The sequence below is a fragment of the Ailuropoda melanoleuca genome, chromosome 2, assembly GCF_002007445.2.
Source record: "Ailuropoda melanoleuca isolate Jingjing chromosome 2, ASM200744v2, whole genome shotgun sequence".
In the NCBI taxonomy this organism is placed as follows: domain Eukaryota; kingdom Metazoa; phylum Chordata; class Mammalia; order Carnivora; family Ursidae; genus Ailuropoda; species Ailuropoda melanoleuca.
The window spans coordinates 175,909,525-175,925,473 of NC_048219.1; the positions used below are offsets into that span (position 1 = coordinate 175,909,525).

The window sequence follows — 15,949 nt, forward strand, 5'->3', positions numbered from 1 at the left end:
ACCACATTTGTTTTTCTACTCTCTGGAATCCTAGTCCTGCAATGCCTATTGTCCAATGTCTAAAAGTCATTTAATATATTTTGTCTGGTAGTCTAATTGTTCAGGTCAGGGGGTAAATCTGGTTCCTAATACTTCATCATGTTTGAAAGCAAAAGTTATATGTGTAATTGGGTTAAATACCAAAAAGGTCACATAACCTTGTACACTTTGTTACCAATACAATTCCGGTAACTGAAATGAAGTTTATTACATATAAAGTTCTATAATATGTATTATAATAAATAATATATAGTATAATAAAGATTCTAGGACAGAAGATAGCAGGATTAGTGTTTATCAACTATCTCAAAAGTTAACATATAGTCTCCTTTGATCTACTGTCCCTCACAAAAATCCTACACTAACAAAAAGAGAAGTTATCAGTATAAGCTGTCAGAGATATAGATACAGATTAGTGAACTGACCTGAGCAATAAATCATGAATTAAAGATGCAGTAAAGAAAATTTGACAATCCTGATAATTCAATTCAATTCAATTAGAAAAAAAAATTGCTAGCATTTGCTAGTATTTCCTCCATCTGTCATTATTAGGAATTAGAGATAAATACCTGCCTCTGTACTTGAACGCCCATATACCTCCCAAAACGAAGAACAAAGCAAATAGCCATAAATAATTTTGAAGTAGGAATGTTTACCATAAATTCATAGGGTGTTATGAAGGTATATAGCACAATCAAGTCTCGTTCACTTATGTTTTCTTGAAATATGTCACTTCAAGAGTTATCCTAGTGAAACCTATAAAACAAATTACAATAGCACTAATACATGTGGTAAGTGTTTTATTCTTTATATAGATGTATGTATGTTTACACATACAAAAACGTGCAAAAAACATCTATATACAGAAAATATATTTACCATTTGTCATGATACATAATCAGCAACAGCATTATGCATATAGCACATTCATTTTCCTTTAATAAAATTAAAAGCACCCGCTGTCCTAAAAATTTTATAATGCAAAAAATGGGAACTTGATATCTGATTTTACTTGACAATTGCTTACAGAATCAGAAATTAATCTGAAGAAAGATAAACAATGAAATATGGTGCACTTAATAATTTTTTTCAGTTTTTAGCACCTGTAATTTATAGTTTGTCTGAATTAATTACTTGCTTTATTATATGAACCCTCTATAGAAACAGTCTTAATGTTCTTGATCCCTGTTGTTCTGCTGCCTCAAAAAGGATTTTGCCAATTCATATTAATGCTACTAGTGTATGAGAGAGCCTTTTGACCATACTCTCAACCAGAACTCTGATTAAAATAGTAATTCTCTAATGTGCTAGGCCTGTGATCTTTAAATTTTAATGGGACACTGAAGCTCACACTTGGGAAGAATATTGTAAAGCAAGATAAGCACAGGATATTTTAAATTTTTGAGGGAAACAATAATATTCAACATCCCTCAGACACCACACAAACTACTTGCTCACAGTTTCAACATATCACATTACAGTATTTCCAATGATGTCACATCTTTGTGAAGCTAGGTTTCAGGAGTTGCAGTAACACAAAGCAAGTACTGTGTGAAAATAAATGTGGAACAGGAAATGAGAGTGGAGGTGTCCAATCTGATTCCAAGATGTGGGGAGTTGTGCAGTGTCCAACAAGGTGCACACTCCCATTAGTAAAAAATTGTGGCTGTTCAAGAATGAAATAAAAACATTATTTTATCTTTCAATTTATATATATTTTCAGATTGTTTTTTCAGTTAATTGACAAAACCTTTTTGTTATCTATTATGTGCCAAGCACCATTCAAAGAGCTGGGATACATTAATAAATAAGACAGAGGATGTCCATAATCTCACATCTCATTGAGATGACAGTGGGGAGAGACAGGCAACATGTTCATGAACAAAAGATCAAAGATAACTGCAGATTCTGATCCAAGCTTTATAAGACTTTAAGATAGAGACAGCAAGATTGAGAATGAGTAGGGCGATGTTCTAGGCAGGGTGCTTATGGAAGGCCACTCCAAGGAGAAGCCATTTAAAGCAAATATCTGAAGGATAATGAGGCATCCAATGCCAAAAACTGGGAAAGAGCTGAAGGGAGAGACTTCTAGGATCATCAGTGCAAAATCCCAAGAGTAGAAAGGAATAAAGGAACCTAGGATGTGGCAAAAAATACACAGTGAGGGATAGAATGGTATATAATCAGACAGGAGAGGTGGGAAGAACTTCCCCTGGCGATGATAAGCAGTTTGAGTTTATTAGAAGAGCAATGGAAGCCCATTAAAAGATTTTATACAGAGAAATCACATGATTTAAATGGGGTTTCTAAAGAGAATTCTGTCTGCTATATTGAGAATAGATTGGAATAGAGAAATTGGGAAGCAGGAGTATGGTAGCTGAGATCATAGATTCTGCAGTCAATCAAAGCAATTTATATCCCAGCTTTTCCTGAGTAAAAGTTGCATAAAATATGCATATGTGGTTTTACTAGGTTTTTACTATATCAGAGCATAATTTTTTAAAAAAGTACTCTCACCAAGATAATTTACACTGCTCTTAGATTTATTTTATTCTAAATTTCCATATGTCCTCAAGCATTATGGAAATCTTTGTTTATTTCAGTATGATATGATCCTTTAGTTTTATTATACTGAACATTTTGGTGTATGGATGTGTGGATGTGTATGGTATGTTTAAAATCTAATCCAAATAGTATACATTGTGGGCAATATATGAATAAAGAAATTAGATAAAAGTATAATAACTTCAGTAAGATAAAGCTTTACATAACGAACCATACATACAATATTTAAAACTACAGATTGTGGGGATGTTAGGTAGCATCTCTCATTTATTTATCTGTTTTAAAATTTTTTTGAGTATAGTTGACACACAATGTTAAAATTAGTTTCAAGTGTACAACATAATGATCCAATTTCTCTATACATTATGCTATGCTCGCCTTCTCTACATTTGACTTTCCTTATCTCTAAAATAAGGCCCTTAAAATAGTGCTTGTCACAAGATAAAAGCCCATTAAATATTAGCCATTAATTTTTATTTTTGTAATGGACTAACATTTATCATTACTGGGAAATATATATAACCACCACTGACCTCTACCAATCGTAAACTAACTTTCTAGTTAACGCAAGAATTTTCCACTGAAAGCACCCACAGATTCATCCATTCATTTGATACAGTATAAGGGATGCAGATGCAAAACAGAACAAGATCTCTTCTTTGAGATGCTGAACTTAGGATCTTTCATTCCTATCTATATACTTATTATCATGTTTCTGTACAAAGTAAGGGGATTAACACTCTGATAGATGACTTATGATACACTGAATAAAAATTTAATTATACTCTATATTATGTGATTATAATGAATGATATTGGTTTTTATATACCTCATTTATAAGTTTTGTTTTTTGTTTTTTGGGTTGTTTTTGTTTTTGTTTTTTACTATTTGGGAGTTTTCTTACAAGATTTGGCAAGACAGTACAGGCTGTGGATGAACAGGTTTTTTGACTCACATACACAGATCAAGTAGGAAAAATAAAAGGAGAGGGTGGAGGTTAGCTTACAAAAAACCCTCAAAAAAACAAAACAGAACAGAACAACAGTGTGATGTGCCCTTTTGGACACTGAGTAATGAAGCTGGCATGCTGCCCTTGCACTTCTACCATGAGTTCAAGAGTGCCAAGCCCACAGACTCAGGGACGTGGAAGGGAAAATGTGAAATGGCCACAAATTCAGTCTGTCCACAGAACATCCATGCAGGGTACAAAACTGTGCTAATCAACTTGTAATGAGGACGATGTCTGTAGAAAACTGAGATGAGAAATAGCTCCCCAATTCTTGCCTATTTCTTTAGAATTCCTGACAATAGAAAAGATAAGAAGGAAAGGTTCCAGCCGTAAACTGATCTAAGAATGCGCCAAAGTTAAGTACTACATCACATGAGTATGTATTATAAGAAAGACTTCTCTTTAATAATTCCTTTTAGAAATGTGTTTGAAATTTAAAGAAGCATGATGACTGATATTTGAGAAAAAGAGGAGATCATGTATGCTATTTAAAAAATTAATTTCTGAGGGATACATAAGGTAGGCTATATAATGATTATTGGTCTGGAAAAGAAAAGTGTTCTACTTACTGGATAGAAATCACACGGATCGTCTTACCAGCTAGCTTGACTGAAAGTGGTTTTTCCCTCCTGATCATATTTCAATGGGCAGGGCCTTAAGGGTGTGTTTGAAGAGTCCGGAATGAAAATACTAATCCCATCCCCTCTCTCCAGTGTTTATTGCAAAGCATAGAGAGAGGCACCGTGGGCATCATTATCAGGACTTGGGTGAAATCAGCATAGCACAGTTATGCAAATCATGTGTGCACCTGACACTGCTGGTGTATTATCAGTGTAATCCACCTCTATCGAGCACCTCCAGAAAGGAAAGGAGGGGTGGAGGGTGGGGAAAGTTCACACTTGGGAGATCACCCAGAAAGTGGGCCAGGTGCCAGGTCTACAATCAGGTGAAAACAGTTCCTTCTCATGGGAAGTCTGCAGGACAAATTATATTACACTTAATGCACCACCACTATTATGAATGAGCTACACTAGATTCAATTTCTGAACCAGCATAATTTAATCCAGTATGTCTGTCATCATACTGGGCCATGGATGAGTATTTTTAAAATGGGTCTCTTTGACAAATCTGATAGAAAAGTCATGGTGATCTGGTTTCAAAATATGTCAATATGAAAATAACTGATAATGATAATCTTTTAGCCAAGTACCTAATTTTCAGACATTTTTTACTCTTCACTCATTTCACAATCAAATTGTTAATATTTAAAGGTCTAGAACCTGTAGCAATTCCATGTTATACTAATTTTGTATGTAATACAAACTAAAGGTACTTATTTACATACTTTTTTTCTGGCAGTCACCTCAAAAAATGAAGTAATACTGAGCAAACATTGAAGGATTGGGAGGAAAAGCCCATGAAAAAGATGAAGAGTAGAAGGCAAAAGGAGACACAAGAGGGAAAGATAATTTAATAAAACAAGATGGAGAGTATTTACAAAGGCTATATGCACTTTAGAATCCCTTCTAGTTTATGGGAATTCCTGACCAGTCAGCAATTCAAGGAAATGATGTGGCTGTGGTAGTGAATCCCATAGCAAGACATGACAATATATTTGAAAACATTTCGTTCTTATGATGAATTAACAGACTTAAAATGCGAGAAGACTTAAAACTAGAGCATCTGACATTGTTTCTTTAATAATATGGTCAAAGGTTAGCTCTATCTCACTCCAAGCCAGATAGTACTTTTGAGCTTTATTTTTAAGAATTTGAAGATAAGGAGTTATCTCTTCTTATCAGTCTCTCTGAGAGGATGTATTTTTAAACTTTAAAAATGCCTGTTGGTTGGTTGAACATTCTACTAAAGGTGAATGTTCAAATATATTCAAAAGCAGGCGGAGTCATAATATTTTACAGGTATTTTCTCATAATAGTTAAAAGCATAATTGAACAAAACATAGAGTTAAAAATAATGGAAAATGTGTTAATGAGTTTGTGGCAGTGCACTAACTGATAATGTCTTCAAAAAATCAATACTGGGAACTGATACAAGTATTCAGTACTTCTGAGCTATTTTTATGGAAAAAATATAGTCCTACGGATTACAGGGTCTTGAAAAATAAAAAGGCAGTCCTTGCATAATGGAATTAAAAAAATGTACAGTGAGGGGGAAGTTATTATTGTTTTAACAGATGGATATTTATATGGTACATCTGGTCCAGTTGCTTTTTATAGGACAAAATAGTTTAAACTGACAATTAGACATAAAGCAAAAACTTCTTAGGCTAAAAATTGTCAAACATAGAATAGGTTACGAAGTAATATTGTAAAAAAATCAACATTCCTAAGATGTTTGGAAAAAAGCTAGATATTTGTTTAGAATAACGTAGGCTTATTGACCCCATGTAAAAAGATGAAAACTTCATGACACTGGAACTTTCCTCAAATAGCTCTAACTCCAGGGTTATGTGATATACCTGCATATATACAGATATATGTATAGATACATATGAAGCAAATATATCACATAATCTAATTTTACAAAGTATTTATTTTTAGATATACCCAAATAAAGAATTATATAATACTGGTTTAATTGAAAGCTAAGATTTTCCTTAGAATATTATAGGTAAGTGTTATTGAAAACCCAAAGGAAGTATTTTTTAAAAATCAGAAGAACAAAAAAACATTAAGCAATTTTGGGGCACCTGGGTGGTTCAGTACTTAAATGGCCGACTCTAGATTTCAGCTCAGATCATTAACAGGGTCCTGGGTTTGAGCTCTGCATTGGGCTCTGTGCTCAATGGGGAGTCTGCTTGAGGATTCTCTCCCTCTTGCTTTGTCCCTCCCCCCACTCACTCTCTAATTTAAAAAAATCTTAATAAATTCCCACATTTATCTGATTGTTCAAAGATATTTTATTTATATATCTCTGAATAACACTTTGGTGTTAAAACAAGCAAGCATCTTGAAAATATCTGAGTGTTAAGGAATATTTGGTTTTTCTAGAATACAAGAGACAAATTTCCTTGGGACGTTAGGATTTTTCATTTTCATATTTTTTAAAAAATATTCCATTTTTAAGCAATAAGTAATTTTTGTAATAATCTGAATGCAGTACAATTCCATGGACATCTGAAATTTAGATATCACTTGAGACTGTGAGAGAGATTCTTACTTTTTCCTCCTTGCAATTTATACATAACAATTTATAACACATATATACTATACAAATTTCCATATATTAAAAATAATCTTCTGTACTGTTTTAAATATTTGGTCACAGCATTACATTATGTGAGACATATACCTGAAATGCTAATTAGAAAAAAATATGTAATTCTAGTTCCTCCTAGATTAAAAAAAAATAACAAGTATGCTAAGTATTATTTTGATTAATAGGGGTCCAAGACTTAATTGAAACACTACTTCCCCAGTGTATTGGGTATAATAAAGACAATTAAAAGGAGCAATATATAATGTATGAAGCACACTAATCAAATTTCTAGGAATGAAAGGACTATAATTACTTGTTAAACTAAAAATCTAAGAGACAAAACCAATAGAAATCATTTTTGTAGGAGGAGTACTGAGTCACTGATTCATCATTAAAAACTCACATAAATATGTGATAAATTTATATAAAGCAAATCAGATAATTTGTGTGGTAAATCTTTTTTTTTCTAATTATTTTGTTATATTAGTCACCATACAGTACATCTCCAGTTTTTGATGCAATTTCTATGATTCATTATTTGCATATAACACCCAGTGCACCAGGCAATATGTGCCCTCCTTAATACCCATCACCGGCCTATCCCAATCCCCCATCCTCCTCCCCTCTGAAGCCCTTGGTTTGTTTCCCAGAGTCCACAGTCTCTCATGGTTCATTCCCCCTTATGTTTACCCCCCTTCATTCTTCCCTTCCTTCTCCTATGGATCTTAAATCTTAAGATTAATCAATAGAGTTTTAAATGTAAACCAATACCTTTTATTTTCCTATACCCTTACATAATGTATATAAAGTGCAGATTATTTTCTCACTGGGCCAAAAAATTTGACAGTGATCTTCAGCTGATATATTGTTGATGATACATTCTAATTCTTTATTTCTCTCTCCTTCCCATTCCCTCCCACTCCCTCTTAAAATGTCATTTAAATTTCACATGTAAAAAGATTTTTTTTCCTTTCTCAGCCAGTCGTTTTGAGTGTTACAAAAAGCAAAAGTAGAAAGAGGGTTGCAATTGCTAGATACGTTTAAATTTAGCCAACATATTGCAATAAAACAAAACAATTTTAATGAAATATCCAGCATCAAGACAAGTGGAATAGCTCTAAATAACCCATAATAAATGAAAATAGTTTTAAAAAGCAAAACATCAAACACTGATGATGCTATACAAACAAAACTTAGATTCTATCATTTCACCTTTTTCTTTTTTCCTGAATGGACACTATTTCAGAAATAGGATACATCACTGCTATGACCAAAGTAAGAAAGGTTATGATTTCTTCTGTTATTATCTTAAGAAGTGGGGAATAAAATATGGGAGTTACTGACAAGAATTATTTGCTACTAAAAAAAAAAAAAAACCTGGGGCGCCTGGGTGGCACAGCAGTTAAGCGTCTGCCTTCGGCTCAGGGTGTGATCCCAGCGTTATGGATCGAGCCCCACATCAGGCTCCTCTGCTATGAGCCTGCTTCTTCCTCTCCCACTCCCCCTGCTTGTGTCCCCTCTCTCGCTGGCTGTCTCTATCTCTGTCAAATAAATAAATAAAATCTTTAAAAAATAAAAAATAAAAAAAATAAAAAACCTATCATATTAATCTGATATGTTTTCATAAGTAATAAAATTATACTATTCAAAAATTATTGTTAGAAAATGTTAGAAACATTTCCATGGCAAATACTGCTAAACACTACTGAAGTACTATTATTCTTTAAAGGGTTCTGATTTATTAATTATCTGTAAAACTGGACATCCGTCCAATTTTTAAAAATGTTACCAATGATTGTAATAAAAATTTAAAGCATGCAATCAAATCAAGTAACCAGGGTCTTATAAACTTAAACCCATTTTCTATGCTAATGTAAAAAGTATTATTCAGGTACTAATTAACAAAGGTGAGGGAGGGAAAATTCAACATTGTTTTACACTTTTGCTGGTGTTCAGCAAAACAGACGGGACTTTGTACAAAGTACTTTTAAATGGGAATGTTTTAAGTAAACTTCTGCATATTTGGAGCTAAAAGTACAAAATCAGAAACTGTCTATATCAAGGCTGTCTCTTAAATATAGGTTAGCAGATAGTTGCAGGGAAGTAATAGTGGTGCTGTGAAGATCATCTGAAAAACTTAAGATCTATTCCATTTCTTGCAAATCTATTTTAAAGTTAAACCACAGAAAACTGTAAGAAGAAAAAGTGAGGAGTGGGGACTACTCTTTTATTCTTCAAGATTTGGTTGTAGTGAACAATCAGCAGCCAAGTCCAGAGAAAAAAGATAATACACTGTATTTAGCATTGTGTAATAGTAGGAGCTTGGGGAGATTTAAAGATCAAATTAAGTGACTTGACAAAATCATATAAATAATTTGCGTTGAGCCCATTCCAAACTCAGATGTTTTGATTTCTTCTAAATAGTACTTTCCTTTTTTGAAACTCAAATGCTCCTTTCTATATAAAACATTCATACACACATTTCTTTATCATTTTGAGTTAATTTAATAAAGTTTTATAGAATAAACATATGGGGCTGTATCATTTTTTTACCATAGCATATAGATTTTGAAGTTTGACTGTCTTGATGTGAATCTAGGCTCTGCCAGTGTGATCTCTCTGAGCCTCAGTCTCTTCACCCATAAAATAATAACAGCTAAAAGTTCTCTTGACTGACTGCATCTTCCCCAAACACTGAATTCCTGGACTTGTAGGTCCCTCTTTGCATGCCCCCACATAAACACTTCCAGTGGTTGAATTAGAGAGTCATTAAGAGTCAGTTATAATTCTAGCCAAACCTATTTATGCCAGCTGTACTTGTTATTATAATTATGTAAATTATTTAAATTTCCATATTTCAAGGAAATAAGTACAAAAAGAAAATCATTTCTAAAAACTAACTTTGTCACTTTGGAAAGATTCAATAAAGGTGAGTTGATTTAAAAATGCTAAAGAATTGGAGGTGGGCAAAGATACTCATAAAAATTAGTGAGAAAACTTAAAAATTTAATAGAAGTCTGATTGCATCACAAGGGTTTAAGTTCTTAAAGACATTGAAAATGAAATTAGAGATGATGCATTATGTTTTTACGTTTTAAATATATAAACGTAATAAGAACTTTTATCAAAAGAATTTCTCCTGTTGATAGACTTACTGCTGTTAATAGATAAAATACCTAGCTTTGCTCATGTCAGATAAAAGGGCTTTAATTAAAGAAATAATCCTTGCGAAGTGCTTAGTGCAATGCCTAGTGTCTAGGGAGGGCTCAAGAAATTCCAGATATTATCTGTAAATAGCCTAACTATTGGAACTATACAATCAAAACCAAGATACTACCTGGTGTCCTCTAAAGTATGCAAGTGGAGTTCCAAATAGGAAATTTCAGTTTGTATGGGACCATACATGGGGAGGGGAGGAAGGCTAGCATTTATTGAATGTATTTTTCTAAGTGTTTTTATCATTTAACACATAAGTGTACATCAATGCCATTCTCTTTGTTACCAATCTAGTAGATGGAAAATTTTCAAAATCTAAAATATAGGAAGCAAAGATGCAATATTAATACTATAGAACACAATAACTAACTAAAACAATGGATAGTCATTACTCAAAGTGGGGGAGAGGACGAGGAAGCAAAATACTTTGTACTAATAATATTCATAAAAACCAGAAATTAATATTAAAATCTTACATTATGCTTAATACCCTATACTAGTGATTTTAAGCACTAGTTTTTAAATTTTAGTCAATCTATGGCATATTCTGTGTCACTTTCATAGCCATTTTCACCCTTCTTTGCTCCTGCAGAAAGTTAATTTCTGCTGGCTTCAACAGTAGGATCCTTTGTCCTCTGGCTTCTTGTTAGCTTCAGTTAATGTGAGGCATCAGCAAGTGACTAGAGGGTGGAAAGACTGAGGTCAAGGTGTTTATTCCTCAGTCACAGATTAGCAGGGATACATTCGTCTACTGAAGGTCAGTGTTCAAGACCCATCTCCAACTTCTCCTAATTCTAGTGATCTCTTGATCCCCTTGTCACTCCAAACATAGGGTTGCTAATGGCTTCTTGCTATTGCTAGCCTTGTAGTGCTTCAACCATCCTTTGTTGGTTTCCTTTATGCCTCACTATTCTCTTGTAAATGTTACCATGAATGTCTCCAGATCTTTCCCATTTGAGTGTTTCATTGCTCCTCTCAGGGCCTTGATTGATAGTTACTGGTAGCAGGTGTGGCCCAAGGCCTCAAACGGTCAAAAGGCATTCAGGCACTGAGTTGCTCAATTTGAAGAGAACAGGATGGCCTTCTTACTGGGGAGTTAATGGAATACTACTAATTCTAGGTATTTGCTGGCAATATGACTACCCAAATTATCACTGCTGGTAGCATGTGGACTTTACTTGCTGAAGTGACAATGGTGGTGTGTAGTGTGAAGACAGTAGTGTGATATGGCTAATTCTGATGGCCCTAAGGATTACCAGGAGAAAGGATGGTTTGAAGGTCTTGAATGCTCACTTCATGTCAGAGCAGAAATAGAATATCGAAGTCCTCTGTCAGCTTTAGAAGAGTCCTTATTTACTTAAGCCTCAGGGCAAATGAGGCTGAAAACCAACTCCCAAATCTGATTTGAAGGGTTATGGAATTGCAGTACTAAATAAAATGGGCCATGCCAATACAACTAGGTGTTGGCAATGGACTAGTGAAACACGGAATGGTACTATCTGATCAAATACTAAGGCTCAGAATGTTGAACCCTCAAACACTTCCAAATCACCCTGCTGGAAATCCTCACTCCCCACCTTTCCATCTAAGGAAATTAATGTTCCATAAATCAGCATTCCCATAAAGTAAAAAGACTTCTGATTGCTTCAGCTGAGGCAAGAACCCAATCAGAAAATGGCATTCTTTTCAGGACTCATTCCAATTAACTCTCATTGCCCCTAGGCTCATAATAAGTTAGATCCTAATATAACCAAAATCAAGGCCTGATCCAGGAGATGACAGCCTATACACTGAAAGAATTGCAAAACTGCCAATTTGTATCTGCAGAAGTCCAGTTAGCATGTAAGGGAATGAATCAATTTTAAGGATTCTATACCAAGAAGATGAACCAAATTGCTAGACTGGGCCAAATTTATCAATATATATACATTCACCTGGATTTGGAATTTAATAGATTGCCTTGAGCAAGTGGGAGTGACTGGTTAATTGAATCCTTGATTCAATGATGGCTTATTAGTAAAAAGTTGAAATGCCAGGATTTTCCTGGCATAGCAAAGAGGAAGAAGAACAAAAGCCCAAATAAGTAAGAATAATGGAAGGGATCTATTATGAATCATCCCGTTTTAGCCTGCCACTTACATACTTCTGGAAGGGCCTGTGGGACACTCCCTTCACCAAAGAATTACACTGGTAAGGAAAGAAACCACATGCTTGAAAAACTTTATGGTAATGTGTTCTCTAGGCTGGAGAGAATGATGATAGATGCTGCAAATAGATCTGGCCTCTCAGATTTAAATGTATATTGGTCTCAGAGTGGCAGAGGGTCTATAGTCGGTATAATACCAACTCCTACCACAGATTATTAGTCTATTAGATTAGCTCTAGGTTGACATTAATCTCTGGAAACCAAAAGCCATTGTAATCCACCAGTTCAGAGCGGGGGCATATGGAGGTCAAGATATATATGTAGACATTACTCAAGTCCATCTTTAAGCACTGTGGGAACAAATAAACTTATTAGTAATCGGAAGAATCCTTATGTTGGTTCCCTGACCCATGGCTATTACAAAAAGCCAAGAATAGCACTGTCCAATCCAAACAGGAGTCACACGTAATTTTAAATTTTCTAGAGGCCACATTTTAAAAAGATGGAATTAATTTTAATAGATTTTATTTAATAAGAAAATATTTCAACCTGTGGCACTAGCCACAGGTGGCTAGTCGCTACCACATTGGAGATCACAGCCCTGGACTTAAAAGATAGTAAACTAAATCTGAAAGATGTTGTCATGGGGATTCCTACTACACGCCCATTTATACTGTTTATTAGGCTAATGCAAGCTAGATGGTTGTGTGAATGCATGCAGTCTTAATCACATCAAAATGCCAACTGCAGATGCAGTTCTAGCTGTAATATCTTCACTGGCACATATTACCATATAACATAGCCCCTGATACCAGGTATGAAGATACTGACTTAACAATTTCTTTGGAAAATAATTCCTTATCAACAGATAATCTGAAGCACTTTGCCTTCACATTGCAGGGACAGCATACTTTTATTATCTTAGCTTAAGGCTAGGTCAACTCTTCTCTGTTATAATACAGTCCAAAGAAATCTTGTTCATCTTGACATCCCACAGAACATCAAGTTGGAACATTACATTCACGGTACTGACTGGACATGGTGAGCAGGAAGTAGTAAATACCTGAGATGCCTCAGTAAGATATATGGTAGAGGACAGGAGATAACTGCCATAGAAAGTTCACAGAAGCACAACATTAGTGAAATGTTATGGGGTTGGTGGTCTAGACATGTTGAATTAGGTCCTCTATAATAAACGAAAATGGCTGCACTTTGCACGTGTCACCATGAAGGAGGCACAGTTTGTATGCTGCTCTGGTGTATGTGCTAGGTGCCCAAGGGAAGAATCTTTCCACCATGGATCAGAGTTCTGGAACTGTCATATTGGACTACTCCCTGGCTATCTGGGGCATCTCAAGCTGCTAAACTAACAGGGAGAGAAGTGGTCTATTGGTTGGTAACTTTTCCAGACTACCAAGATGATTTTGGGTTGTTGCTGTGTTTGGAACTGAGGAGATTCACTGAGTAAATCTCTTTTAAAAAACATGCCCAATAATCCTGGTTGTTGAAAAATTGCAGTAATCCAAGGAACACAGGACCATCAAATCCTCAGAATTCATAGAAATTAAGGTTTGGGTCACTCATCAGATAAAGAATCCTGTCCAGACCAGGTGCTAAAAAAGAGGGTAAGAGTAAGGGAAAGATGGAATTGGTGGCAGAAGAAGAAAGCTATAGTGATCAGTTTGGGCTTTCTGAACAATTAGGCACGGACTCAGCAGCTACGTTTTATGCTGTATCTATTACAAAAAGCGTTTGCAATGGCAAATATTTTAGGTTACAGTAAGAAGTATACCTGAATTCATATCACCTGTTGATCATGCAGGAGCTGGATGACACCCTCCTCTTTCTCTCATTGCTCCATTAAGCTCTCTTTAATTAGCCAGTTTGAGTATACTCCTGTTTATGTATCTACAAATCATGACTTTGTATACCAAACTGCAAAATAATAGCATGATTGCAGTTACAGAGTCCATGTCTTTATTTTTTTTAACCTCTAAGTAGCAGTATGTTTATTTACAAAATATACAATTTCACAGAAACAGCTTCACTTTATACACAAACTTTATAACTACACTGAACCATGTAAGTGTTGTCAAGTGTCTGGCCTGGTGAAAGGCAATGGGAACGGCCTACTTTTGTAGTGACGTTTTTCTCATTCCTCACTTCATTAGCCACCAACCAGGAACCCCTCAGTGAGACATGACTAATTTGCAAAAAAGATGCTGAATGAAACTGCCCAGTTCAATAGAAAGAGAAACTAAGGTGTCTTCTTAGACACCACCCACAGGGATGAATGTGTTAAAAGAATGAAAAAGAAATTAAGGCAACACAAATTGAGGTTGAGTATCGAAAGCCTTCCAGAGGCTGAGCTTTGAAGGTACTGAACCTTCTAAGGGTAATATAGCAATCCCAGGTAAAGTAACATGTGTACATTAAACCATGATATTAAAAGCAACAACAATTTTGTAAAGAATGAGATAGATGTTTAAAGTTATATTTTTTCCTCAATTTCATGTAATAGATAATGTTCATGAAAATGCATGTTTTATATAATCCGTGGTCAACTCAATAATGTTTTAATAAGCCAAAGTACATGACTAGCTAAAGGAAGTAAATGTCATGTCTTAAAAGCATCCTTCATAAAGAATAATTTTTAAAATAAAGATGTAATTTTCACAGCATAATTTAAAATAAAATATAAAATGTCATTGTTGAAAATAAGGGAATTACTTTGAATCAAGGAGGAAAGTAACTATATATTCTTAAAATATTTTGTTTTTGTGTTTGCATTCATTTCATTTTTCTATAACTCCTCCAAATTTTCAAGTTAATGTCTAAAATAGTTTGACACATTTCACATTCATGTTAACAGCTAAGTAAAGCCTTAGGGATTAATAGGGAAAATGTAAAAAAAGATAATACAAGCATTACCTCACAATCCAAAGCACTCTCTAATACAATTTGTCAATGTAGATGAAAATATCACTTCCATCATATCTTCATATTAAAATTAAATTTTAATATGTCATTATGGACAGAAGGAGGATATAAAACTGGCTTGAGAGTATTCTATATTAATTTTCCACCTTTAACTTCTTGATAATGGCAATTCATGCTAAAAGTCAAATGAGATTCATTCAGATTTCTAATCATTCTTCCTCTGTTACGTACTATATTCTAGCATTTTAAAAATATCACACTTATTCTAGATTTTTTAATGGAGATTTATGAAGCAGAGAAAAGTTTCAGAGAAAATCCAATGACTATATTTTGAGAGTTAAAGAAACAAGACACGTTTAAATGAAATATAAAATACTCTAACAGCCAATTTTCTAATGAGCATAATATTTTCAAGTTTAAAAATAGCAATGTTTGATTTGCCCCTGAGGTCTCAGCCTGGGCACAATATCAGTTGAAAAATATCACAGCTTTCATCTCCTCGGTGGTAATATCAGCATGTAACTATGATAGTTTACTAGATCGTCCACTACTCTGGATTAACCATAATTACTGAATTAATAATAATAAAATCAAAAATCATAGAGAACCTACAGAGCAGTTATTTCCTTACTTCAATAGCTTGAACTATGAGACTCTTCAGTTGACGGTGCTACTTTTTGCCAAGTCTATAAGTCTAAAAAAGGAAGGGCCATATGCATCTTGTAAGATTTATCAGTTATTCAATGTACACAAATAAAAATATTGTCTAGCTCATTCCTAGCTTTGTACTAAAGCTGTAAGTTATTCTGTATTAT

At 34.3% G+C, this 15,949-nt stretch overlaps 1 protein-coding gene across 20 annotated transcripts in view; it reads right to left on the reverse strand.

Moving 5' to 3' along the window:
• The window catches only part of IKZF2 (IKAROS family zinc finger 2), a 153,714-nt gene that overhangs the window by 33,353 nt on the left and 104,412 nt on the right, over nt 1–15,949 (reverse strand). The window lies entirely within an intron of this gene.